The 13,550-nt window shown below is 40.9% G+C and overlaps 1 protein-coding gene across 6 annotated transcripts in view; it reads right to left on the bottom strand.

Moving 5' to 3' along the window:
* The window catches only part of Ubtd2 (ubiquitin domain containing 2), a 62,541-nt gene that overhangs the window by 17,188 nt on the left and 31,803 nt on the right, over positions 1-13,550 (bottom strand). The gene's annotated exons all lie outside the window — the stretch shown is intronic.

Genomic DNA, 13,550 nt, shown 5'->3' with positions numbered 1-13,550 from the left:
ATGGTCACATTTCTGTTTCAGATTATTTTACCATAATTACTGCTAGAAGTTTGCCTATTTGCTGATTTCCGTCTGAAATTCTATTTGCCAATCTAAAGCAAATGGAGATAGCTGGATATACAAGTTTCTTTTCTGCTTTTTTTCTTTCTTGAGAGAGGGTTTCACACTGTAGCCCTGGCTGGTTCTGACTCAGCAATCCTTCTGTTTTAGTCTCTTTAATGCTGGGATTATAGGCATGAGACCCCGTATCAGGCTGTGTCATTTTCAGTAAATCAATAGCTCTTTTCCAATCAATATACTTCCAAAGGATGATTAAAAATAATTACAGGCTGAGTGGTGGTGATGCATACCTTTAATCCCAGCACTCAGGAGGCAGGCAAGTGGATCTCTGAGTCAGAGGATAGCCAGGAGTTACATAGAGAAACTCTCTCAAAAACCCCAAAATTAATTAATTAATCAATAAATCCATCACAGGAGGCTAGGGAGATGTTTTAGTAGTAAAATGCCTGGGTTACAAGCAGGAGGCAGAGACAGGCAGATTTCTGTAGCTCACTGGCCAGCCAGTCTGGACAAAGGGGCAAACTTCACATTCAGTGAAAGATCCTATAATACACACACACACACACACACACACACACACACACACACACACACACACACACACACACACAGAGTAGAGAGTAATTGAGGAACACACCAACAGTGTCTTCACATGTACACACGTGTACACACATACAGAGAATTACTGTGGGTTGGGAACATTGCTTAACTGGTGAAGCGCTTGCTCTGCAAGCATGAGGACCCAAATTTAATCCCCATGACCTACTTAAACAAAAGACTGGGTGTTGGTGGCACATTTGTAATCCCAGATCTGGGGAGGTAGAGATAATAAGTCCTTGGAGTTCACTGCCACCTAGCCTAGTATACTTGGTGAGTTCTAAACTAATGAGAGACCTATGATAACAAACAAGATGATGGTTCCTGAGACTGACCTCTGGCCTCCTCAAGCACACATATTAACCCCACCTCATAAACATACATACACACAAGCAGGTGAATTTCTTCTGAGTTCATGGCCAGCCTGGTTTACGGTCTACATAGCAGTGTTCTAGGACAGCAAGAACTACAAAGAGAGATGCTGCCTCAAAAACGAAACAATAACAAAAAATTAACTGTAACGAATGTAGCACTCAGGTTAAAAGGTGTGTACAACAGGTAACTATGAACAACCCCAGAAAAAGAATATGGCGATTTTCTAGACAATCCCCATTTTTTTGCTCACTAAGACAGACAGACAGACAGATACACACACATGCACACGCACACCAGCAGCCAAAAAGAGCATTTTATCAAACTAACAAGGTCAAAATATAAGTGGCAAATGCTGTAACAGAGATACACAGTAGAGTAAAAGTAAATAGTGTTAAATAGTTTGAATATTAGGATCTTTGGATATATAGAGCCAAGAAATTGGAACTGAGTAAACCCAAAATGGCAAAAAGTTACTTTTTAGTGTTCAAGGGAAACAAACCAGACTACCAAATTCAGGAAGATACAGACTACTGAGAAGATACAGACTACTGGAACGCTTCCTCCAACTTCCACTCACAGAATATCATCCTCTGAAACTCAAACAAGAGCTACTTTGTAAAGAAGTGGTACAGAGGGATGAAGTTCATTTTTCTTTCTTTTTTCGGAACCAGAAATCAAACAGGCCAATGAATAAACTCTCAACCACAAAGAACTAAGAATAGCAATGCCAGGAGGAAAGAGTTGGCACACATCTTCAATGCTGGCACTTGGGAGGCAGAGGCCGTGGATCTCTGAGTTTGAGCCCAGCCTGTTCTACCGAGCTAGTTCTAAGACAGCCAGAACTATACAGAGAAACTGTCTTGAAAAACCAAAAAAAGCCAAAAGAAGAAAGCTCTGTACTGGAAAACATGAGGACTTTAAAAGAACAGCAATGCCATATTTTAGCAATGATACAAGAAGAGAAAAAGAACAAAGGCCACTCCCTTTGGCACAGGTATCCTTAGAAAATGCTACACAGTAACACGTTAGAACAAGTCCCAGACAGCCCCTGCACCCAGGCACTTTTCTATGGGTCATACTGACTTATAGCCATCCCTACCCATGGGTCTGTAGTTTATACAGTACCAGGCGTAAGAAAGCTTAATAGACAGAAGTAAAAAGAAAATTAAGCCCTGATGGGAGGATAAAAAATGAGGAAAGAGTAGGTGGGTAGTAAATGACAGCACAGGTGGGAAGCAGAGAAGGTATGCATCAAAACTCATTGTTCCAGGCTTAAGTGAACAAAGAATATCTATTTTAAAAATATAAAATGGCTCTAAAGTATGCAGAAAGTTAATGATGCCCTTACTGGCCTGGGCTATGCCTAATACAAATAAAATGACTCTAGTGCCTGGAAATCTCAATCCTTCCCAGGCTACATTCCTATATGACAGTGCTAACTAATATGGTAAAGTGTGTGTGGTTTGACACCTGAATTAAAATAAATTCTTTTTACTAAGTCTGACCATTGCTCTCAAGGGCAAACATAACAGGTCTCACTAGTCTCTCCCACAAAATCTTCATCACTGATACATAACGATGCTTTGGCCTTCTAACTTGTAATGCAAAAAAGGCACGTTCTAAAAGATTGGGTATAACAGAGTAGGGAACCTATCCATTTAGTAACAGAGCTGGAAACGAAAATCCAAGTCTCCTTATGTAGTCAACCTATGAGGTTTAATGCAAATGTGAACAATTCAATCTGTAGTAACGGCTTCCCTCTCCTGGAAGCAAATAATACTGGAAAGTAAAGCTAAAGCACCACTCCAAAAGGTGTCCAATAACCACAATCTACCCACTGGTTCCACCACAGTGAAATGCACACGTAAATTTCATTTCCTATATGTTATCCTCTACATGAGTATATATGCTCAACACTCAGTTTACTGAGCAGAAAGTGAAAAGCAGGGCATGGTTACAAGGAAGCGGACTCAGTGTGCCATCTACTTGGATCAGGTCAACAGGAGCAGTTCAAGTCTTTCACATATTTAAATATTCTAAACATGTCACTTGCTGTAGTTTCTCTTGTCACTGTGAGAGATTCAACAAAACCTCTACGATCTCACTACCTAATATGAGCAACTCAAAAAAAAAAAAAAAAAAAAAAAAAAAAAAAGAGCTCAAACTGGGTATGGCAGCACCCACATACAATTCCAGTTACTCCGGAGGCTGAGACAGGAGGATAGCAAATTTGTGTCCTAAGCAACATTGCAAGACTCACATCACAAAAAGGAAGCTCTAGCAGGGTGTGGGGTGTGGGGTGTGGTACTCACACCTCCAATCCCAGCACTTGGAAGGCAGAGGCAGATGGATTTCTGAGTTTAAGGTCACCCTGGTCTGCAGAGCCAGTTCTAGGATAGCCAGGGCTATCCAGAGGGAAAACCTGTCTTGAAAAAACATAATCCAACCAAACAAAAATAAAAAAAAAAACATTCAAAATGTAAATAAGAAATACTCAAGTTAATAAAAAAAGGAATACAGAAAGCTAAAATAAAAATAAATAAAAACAGAATTTACAAGTGAAATACTTTCCTTACCTATGAGATGGCCTTATTTCTGTGGCTTTTATTTGTTCTAAGCCCAAGAAGAGTCACACACACACACAGAGCTACCTTTATGCTAGTTAAGGTAACCATCATTCTGAATGTATTTTAAACCTATATTGTCAAAAGTTCCATGGTATTTCGTCTGCAGAAATAAAACAGAATAATGTTCCCTGAAAACAAGAAAGAGGCCCGTCTTATTTCCATCTAGATTTCAGAACCATAAACATGCATATATATATATATATATATATATATATATCACCTGAGTGTAGAACATACATTACGAAACTGATCAAATCTTTGTGGCATATACATTATTATTTTGGAAAAGTCATAAGCCTTAAATTTTTAGAAAAAATTTTACATGAATGAGTGTTTTGCCTGCATGTATGTGCATCATGTATGAGCAGTGCCACAGAGGCTAGAAGAGTGTTAGAGCCCCTGAAACTGAAATTACAGGCAGTTGTGAATGCCTATATGGATGCTGAGAATTGAACTCAAGTCCTCTGGTAGAACAGCCGGTGCCCTTAACTACACAGCCATCTCTCCAGCTCTAGTACAGAATTTTTACTGAACTATTTGACCTTAAATTTTCATGCTGGGGTCAATAGAGTACCAAAACAAGTTTTTTGTTTTTGTTTTTTTAAAAAAACCTCATGATAAATTTAATCAGGGTTACTGCTTAATGTATCTTTAGTTAAATAAATTGGAAAAATAGCTTTTAGCAAATTAATTCAAACCACCTTCTCATTAAAACATGAAAATGGCTTGGGTAGAGACAGACACTCAAGGGACAGAACCTAGGTCCTCTACAAAAGTAGCAAGTGTTCTAAACTACTGAGCTGTTTCTCCAGACCTTTTTCTTGTAAACTTTTACCAATATTTTCTCATTCTGTAACAGATTTAATACTAAAATCTTGCTTTTCAAATGGAACTAAGTAGCATATGACCTTAAATACATTTACTATACAACTAAAAGCATTTTAACGCAAATTCATTTAGATAATCTGTTTATACAAAACAATGATCTTTGGGGGCTGGGAAGATAGCTCAGTTAGTGAAGTCCTTGTTTGATGGAGAACTCCTGTAAGAAGTTGTGAGTGATATAATACCCTTATATGTGTAGTGCTGGAGAGGTGAAGACAGAGGCAGGGGCTTACCAGCTAGTCCAGCTGACCTAATTGGCAAGTCCAAGCCTGAGGAATGATGTGAGGGTGGCCTCCACATATAACCCCCCCCCAACACACACACACACACACACACAGAGAGAGAGAGAGAGAGAGAGAGAGAGAGAGAGAGAGAGAGAGAGATCAGATCAGATCTCTTAAAAATGACTCACGGCCATAATTATTTTCTTGCGTTGGCCCTTCTTTGAAAATCCCTGACTTAAAGTTTGGGACTTATCAGATAAAGAAAGGCCACAAACATAGGCAAGATAAAAATACCAAGATATGACACTGGCAGTATTTGCTTTAATAGACAGAAACCTGTAAAACATCAACTTCCCTAATACAATGCCTGGGGGTGGGGATGACTATTTAAAGTGATCATGATCAAAAGACAAATTATTGTCTCAAGCAATTTTAAGTATTTAAAGCAGTGAGAACCAGGACAGGAAACTGCTCCTATCTGTTACTGACTAGAGCACCAAAAGCATAAAAACAGAAGGAAAAACTTGTCACTTTAGAGCTAAGGACAGTGAAGAATTCAGACAGCAGATTTTGACACCCTTCCAATGCTGGCAGGAACCTATGATCTCAAAGATCTCAGGAAGGGAAGGACCTTGACAGCATCTAACAAAATGTCTCATTTAGTCTACTAATAGCTCAGCAATGCTAGCTTCAGAGTCTCAATTAATATGAAACAGGTGGTGTTTTATTTTGTTTTTTTTTTTTACCTTATTTATTTATTTTTGTTTTTTGAGACAGGGTTTCACTGTTGTGGCCTTAGCTGTCCTGGAACTCACTATGTAGACCAGATTGGCCTTGAACTCATAGAGATCCCCCTGCATCTGCCTTCCAGGTGCTGGAGTTAAAGGCATGCACCACCATCACCAGGTTGTTTTACTAATGTTATTATAAACAAAGATTAAGGAGAAAGAAAAAGAAAAAACAGAAAACTTCATTAACTCTGGTTTGGAATTATCAATATAAATCATGATATAAAGATGTTCAAAAATACTTTTTATCTCTTTGACAGAAGGCCTGCAGTGACAACCTAGTAGAGCTAGGTAACACCTGAGCTTCTGAGCTGAGTTCTAAGTGACATCCACCATTTAAAGGAAACAGCTTCTTAGAGAAACACCTATTTTTAGGCACAAACCAAAGAAAGCTAAATAAAGCCATGGCATCTCAGTGACATTAGAATGTCATTAGTATTAGACATTAGTATTTTACACACATACAAAACTGTAGAAACCCAAACTCTGTGGGTAATAAGACATGAATGTAACGCTTAGAGCACTCAGCTCTGATCCTGTAATCACTCATTGTGATCACTTTAGTGTCTCATTGTTATTAGCTGCTTATATCCCTTTGAGATATATTGGAGAAAGAGCTGTCAGAGGGAATGAGTTCATGATGATGGGACTCTCACAGATGGCGTTAAGAGAAAGAGACGAGTCAGGAGGTGGCAGCCCCTTTAATCCTAGCACTTGGGATGCAGAGACAGGCAGACCTCTATGAGTTTGAAGCCAGCCTGGTCTAAAGAGCAAGGTCCAGGATAGCCATGGCTACATAGAGAAAATCTGTCTTGAAAAACCAGAGAATATGAGAGAGAAAGGAAAGAAGGGGTAGGGAGGACACAGACACAGAGACAGAGAGCTATTATATCACTCTACCATGAGAGAACATATAGAAGGCAGTTATGTGGGCACCAAGAGGGACCTTACAAACCATCAATCAGTTACCACCTCAATATTGGAAATCCCAACTTCCAGAATTCTAAGAAATACATTTCAGTAGTCACCCAATCCTCAGTATTCTGTTACAGCAACCTGACCTGACTAAAACAGACACTGCCACAAGAAGCAGGGCACTGTTGTAACTAATACCTAAAAACAAAGAAGTGAGGAATCTTGCATTCAAGAGGCAGAGGCAGGTTGATCTCTGACTTCCAGGCCAGCCTGCTTTACAAAGTGAGTTCCAGAATGGCCAGAGATACACAGAGAAACCCTGTCTCAAAAAAACCAAACTGAACTAAAACCCCAAAAGATAGTAACTACTACTGCAGCGAGAGCATAAGGACTAGAGATGGGAAGAGGGTGACCTAGCACTGCCACTGTTTTTAAAGGCCTAAGAAAATCAACATATCATAAGGAAATGTTTGGGCTCATAACTTTGGAGGTTTCAGCCTAGATCCTTTGTGTATGTGAACAGACCCACATTGGTGGAAGCACATGGCCAATGCTAACTGATCATCTCTTCCTGAGCAAGAGACAAGGAGAGTAAGTAGAGTGCCAGGGTCCCACCATCCTTTTCAAGGACTAGAAAGACCTAAAGTCCTGCCACCAGGTTCTAGAACATCATTCCCAAACATCAACCTGGAGATCAAGGCTTTAAGAGGTCTCTAAGCTATCGCAAAGATTTTATAGATACATGCTAGAAAAAGCCAATATTGCTGACAAGGGACTGCTAAAGGCAGTTCTGCAGAAAGAGGGGCTGATGACATAACTCAGCAGGTAAACGTGATTGCTCGATCCCTGCGGGGGGGGGGGCGCCCATATGGTAGATTGACTCCTGGAATTTGTCATCTGACCTCCACATGAGCTGTGTAAAGTATATACCCATACCCACACACCCATGACTCACTAAGTCACAGAGAGAGACAGAGAGCCAAGAGCCACACACAGAGAGAACAAATAAATGTAATAAAATTTAAAAAAAGACAAAGGAAAATCTAACATTCTTCAAGTTCTAGAGAAAGTTTAGAATAGTCGTGAAAAGGACAGTGACAGAAACATGGAAAGTAAAGTTACTGTATTGACAACTCAAATAGAAACAAGGAATCTGTTACTAGACTGGAACAAAGGTGACCCTGTTATAAAGTGGCAAAGACCTTGGCTGAACGGGCTCACACTTTAGTGAACTAGTTATTTACCTAAGGTGACTTGACACAAGTATGAGCTAAAGCAATTTCTGAACCCATTGCTGAGGGAGCTTGGTCTCCTTTGACTACATATAGTAGTATACTGCAGGGAGAAAGAAAAAAGACACAATTGTTCAGCAAAAAGATCTGAACTCAAAGAGGATTTACAAAACTCACTGCACTCAATACTCGTATTACAAAAGCAAATGAGGGGAGAGGAGAGAACGACACACTAACACAACAGCTCAGCCTTCAACAGGCCAGGCAGCCTGTATGCAGTTCAAGTTTCTTCTTATGCATAGCTTTTAGGTCAGTGTCTAATCTCTGCATATTCTTATGTTCAATGAGCAGTAAAACAGGCCGGACAATGAGAGCCCAGCAACAGAAGGAAACTATGGGTAAACACTCTCTATGGTGTTGAACTTATTTAGAACAAAGACTAAATAACTCAGTAACAATACTTCAAAGGGTGATTAATTTCACTTAGTAAACTGCAAGATTACCTTCTCTTTCTCCCAGTTATTTTTTCTTTGGCTGGTTTGGTTTTTTGAGACAGAGTTTCTCCCTGTACCCTTGGGTGTCCTGTAACTTGTGTTGTAGACCAGGATGCCCCAGAACTCAAGGGATCAACCCAATTCTACGTCCAAGAGTGCCAGGATTAAAGGCGTGTGCCAGCACACCCAGCTTCCTCCCAGTTCTTTCTGTTAAATTATCGTTGGACATCTGGCACTGTCAGTATGGAAATGCAGTGAGATGTACTAAACTGAAAGATCTGACTTCTGGTAGAGTAGTTGGAAAGGAATTCTTAGAAACAGAAATGAGGGGCTGGCAAGAGAGCTCAGCACAAGAGTGAGGACTTAAAACTTGAATTCCCTAAAACCCATTTTAAGAGTCTGGAGCATGCCTCTGTAACCCTAATTCCTGGGATGCTGAGACGGAAGGATTCAAGGGGCTCACTGGCAGTCAGTTTAGCAGAAACAGGGGAGCTGTAGATTTAGTGGGAGATCCCTTTCCTATTTTTGAGGCAAGGTCTCATTTAGTCACACCGACCTCTAACTTGGTATGTACTCAAACTTCTGATCCTCCTCCTTCTATCTCCTAAATGCTGGGACTACAACTATGCTTGATTTATGCAGTGCTGGGGACTAAACCCGGGGCTCTGTGCATGCTGGGTAAGTACTCTATACCAACTGAGCAACATTCCCAGTCAGAGACCTTATCTTAATAAGATGAAGTGACTAAGGAAAGCATTCTGCCGTCAACCTCTAGTCTCATGCATACTGCACACTGGCTTAGGTTAAGTGCACATCTGCACATACCACACCCACATCCATACTTGACAGTGGGGAAGTGGAAAGGTGGTCACCAAAAACTGAGTAGGAAACCTGGTTTTGAGGCAGAGCAACCAGGAAAAAAATACAACATAAAGTGAGGTTATTTCTTCTCATTCCTTTGTGCCACTTTTTTTCATCATGTTACCCTAAAAGACAACACTGGTTACATGAAGTAGGGGTAATGCTGGAAACAACCAAGAAGAATCTCTTTCCACTTTAAAGGTAGATTACAATGGCCTTTGGGAATGGGGAGATGGATGGATAGATGGATGACAGTACCCCACAGTACAAACAGCTGGAGAATAACCTAAACTCTGTGTCTGAGCTAAGCCAAACCTCCAATTCACCTCTGATGTGCACATGCACTGGCCATAAAGCAGCAACTTATGGCTCTGATATAAACACACTAGCAGGTACCAGGCTGGTGCTGCCATTAAGCCCAACAAAGGCTTTGAAAAGCAGATGGACATCAGACCGACTAACACAGAAGGAGCTGAGTCTGCAGCGACCAGACTAAGGGCTAAAACTATGAAACAAAGCAAAGCAAACTGATATTCTTCAGGAAATTTAATAAAGACCTAGACTCTCAAATGTTCAAGATGTCCAGGAAACAATCCAGCATTACTCAATACAAAAGAAATATGTGACCAATTTTCAAGAGAAAAGATGATAAACAAATGGAAAGTTCTGAGAAGATCCAGATGTTGAAATGATCAAAGAGTTTAAAACTTATAGTCATGCTTCATGAGACTAAAAACAAACTGAAATAAAAAGCTCTTCTTTCTTCTTTCTTTGCGTTTTTGAGACATAAAGGTCAGACTCTCCCTGAACCCACCATCCTCCTGCACCGACCTTCTGAGTACTAGGAATGCTAGTGCATACCATCAGGCTTATCACAAAAAGAAGTTCTTAGTGGAGAAACAAACTACCTCAACAAACATATAAAGTCTGGAAATGCGGCCAGATATGGTAGTAAATGCCTTAAATCCTAGCACTTAGGAGGCAGAGGCGAGGAAATCTCCAAGTCAGAGCTGCATAGTGAGACCCTATTTCAACAGATAATCAAATAAATCTAGAAATGAAAACTATAATACCTAAGACAAAACTGCCTTGTAGAAGGCAGGAGGACTTATCTGGATGTTCTCCAATAAAGAAGTGCAGTTGAAAGAATTCTTAGTGCCCAGGACAATTACACAGGGACACACCACCCTATCCCATTCCTACCTGACAAGTTAATGTCAGGGTAAAACACAAAGGCTATCTTCAAACTTTTGTATGAGGCCAGGGAAACACCTAGCACAGCTGCCAAACATCAACCGCGTCTTGACTTGTGATAGCACAGAGATCAGTGTCTGAATATCTACACAGTTAGTTGGATTACCTATTAATTAATTAATTATTACTGTATGGGTGCTCTATCTCATACAGTACATGCATATACACCTGTTGCCAGAAGAGGGCATCAGATCCCATTACAGATCATGGGGTTGCTGGGAATTGAACTCAGGACCTCTGGAAGAGCAGCCAGTGTTCTTAACTGCTGAGCCATCTCTTGAGGTGGGATTACTTAATTTTATATTCTGTAAGGACGGCCTCCAGTTGTTAGAGCAGGCATATCTGTTCAACAGTGACTGGAGGCAAGGCTTAGATAGAAATCTCGGGGGTTCATCTTTGAGTTTCAGACTAGCTTGGTCTACACAGCAAGTTCCAGGACAGCCTGAGTTACTCAGAGAAACCCTGTCTTGAAAAACCAAAACCAAAAATAAACAAACAAAAGAAATCTTGAGGGTTCTTTTTGCCCTTCTACACCAGAGTTCTATCTTAAGGACATCATGCAGGCAATGTGGTGAGAGATGCTTAAGTATCACTGAGAGTAAAGAAAATATAAGACTTCTTCAAGATGTATTTTGCTTGCTTCTTCTGGCTATTAAGAAAGTCCTGTGTTTTATGATGAGGTACCTGATAGGACTGACCTGAAGCTTTTAGCTAAACTAGACTGGCATAACACTGTTTGTACCATGAGGTATAAAATGAGAAGAGGATAAACAGATGACGGAAAAATGTCCACCAGACAACCTGTGCAGCACTCAACTGATTCTCTTCCCTGCCACCATTCTCTGTCTCTTTGCCTTTTCATCTCTCCCCAGACAACAAGGTCAGAAATCCCCTGCAGCATCCCCTTGACTGGAAGTCAGCCCTGGCAGATGTGTTCCCTGGTGATCAGGAAGTCTTTGACCTTGGCCTCAAAACAGACTCTGATGTCTGAGAGTTACCACAACACACTCAGGAGGAGAGCAGGAAGGTTGTAGACATCCTGTGGAGTAATCTCCTGGTTCTGGAGAGCTTCCAGGTCAACACTATGAGAAGACTTGCTTTGAGCCTGAGGTGATGACAAAGCAGTTGTAGTGAAATACAAGCTGCAACCCCTGATCCCAGCTATGCATTCTGCCACACTACAAGGCATTAACCATCTTTTCTGCTCCCAGTTACTGTCTGTCAGTAATAGAAGAGCCTGCATCAAACTGGGGTCAGCACTGACCATGGAGTAGCAAGCCAACAAGGCAACCCACACACTAAGGCAAAGAGTTAGCAAGGAAGAGTAATTAAGCTTAGAGCCCCCGGGAAAGTTATCTGCTCATTTCTCAGACCTCTTTGGTATTTAAGAGGAGAAAACTGATTTGACCACACCGTTTTTGAGTGTGCAACCACTGTGGAGTCTACTGCCTCTGAATCTGCCATGGTGGATGCTAAGGTCACAGCTAGTGAACAGCCCAGCAGACACAAGTCCTGGTTGGAGGACCCAGCCATAGAACCAATGCAAGAGGACAGGGTCAAGCTAGGGAAAGTAAGAAAGACACCTATCAAAACCAACTAATCTGGATTATTTTTTGGATCAGACACAGCAGCCTCACTGTTTGAGGTCATCTCACTGGGTGAATCTGGAGATTCTTGTGGGGGAGGGGATACTCAGCTCTCACGTGAACACAGGCATCAATCACATATCATTGCATCTGTGACCTTGTTCAGAACATCAGTTCCAACAAGGATGGGCACACTGAAATAAAAAACTTCCTTGAGATGCTCACGCTTGTCTGGAGCAGTTTTGCTCAGAGGGAAACACCTCAGTTTACCCAAAATTTACAGATGTCCACAGCTGCAGCTGTCCAGGTCCACTTTGAGAAAACTTGGTTTTTATTCCCCCCCAGTACTATATAGGCAAGGTAAGCTTATGAGCTTCTAAGACTTGTGGGTCTTTATGTTCAGAACTTGCCTATCAACATGCATCAGAATCACTGTGTGTGTGCGTGTGCATGAGAGAGAGAGAGAGAGAGAGAGAGAGGGAGAGAGAGAGATAGGTGCTTCTCACAATCTTCATAAAGTATACCTTAGTTATTTTTAAATTCTGAATCTATTTCTAGTTAAGAACTATTCAAACACCTCATTGTTTTCATTTATATCTTTTGCTTATTGTTTTAAAACATGTTAGCATATAGTATGCATATTTAAATTATCACAAAGTAGAAAACAGACTGTTAGAGAAGAGGAGGTTTAAAGGGAAAGAGGAACAAGAAATGCTGGTGGGTGGCTGGGATGGTGGTGTACACCTTAAATCACAGCACTCTGGAAGCAGGCACACTGGTGAAGCTCTGTGAGGTAATATGAAGCCAGCCCTAGTCTACACACTGAGTTCCAGGATAGCCAGGGCTATAGAGTGAGATTCTGACAAGGGGGTAAGGGTGGGGATTGATAGAGGGACCATCAAGATGGCTAACCAAGTAAAATCACTTGCTGCCAAGCCTAATCTGCATTTGACCCCCAGAACCTATGTGAAAATGGGCAGAGAGAACGAGTCCCATAATGCTGTTCTCTCATGTGCATGATCCACATGCATGGATACAGAATGAGACTGACAGTTTGATCCTTAGCCATTTAACATGGTCTTATCTTCTAACCTCTGGTTTCTAAACAAAGTCCACTGTCACTTGATACATATACACAAAGTTCTAAATATTTTAGAAAAACAATTCCCACAAAACATTAAAAATAAAAACAAAAACAAAACCCTGAAATCTGAGGCCTGGGATTGTAGTTTAGCAGTAGAAAGTGCTTTTAATACGCATAAGGCCCTAGATCTGAGGCACAGCACAAGGGATGGAGGAGTCCTATATGTATAGCACTGGAAATTCAGACAAGAAAAGATGACGTTGGTATTTAAAAGAGGTATGTAGAGTATGACAACTGCGACCTCCCTTGTGTGAGACACATCTAGTTTCAAAAAGCTCAGTGAAGCTCAAAGGGAAAACTATAAATCATAAGTAGTGCTGGGGAGATACTGAGCAGCAAAGAGTGAAACCACTGCTCTTCAGAGCACTCCATGTTGCCTCGCAACCATATAGAATGGCTTTCCTAGGAAATCCAATACCCTCTTCTGGCCTCTGTGAGCATTAAGCATGTGTGTGGTTGGTGCACAGACACACATATGCATGCAACACTTATACACATAAAATAAATA

This window comes from Rattus norvegicus, chromosome 10 (assembly GCF_036323735.1).
Source record: "Rattus norvegicus strain BN/NHsdMcwi chromosome 10, GRCr8, whole genome shotgun sequence".
NCBI lineage: Eukaryota > Metazoa > Chordata > Mammalia > Rodentia > Muridae > Rattus > Rattus norvegicus.
This window is presented reverse-complemented; position numbering and strand designations above follow the sequence as displayed.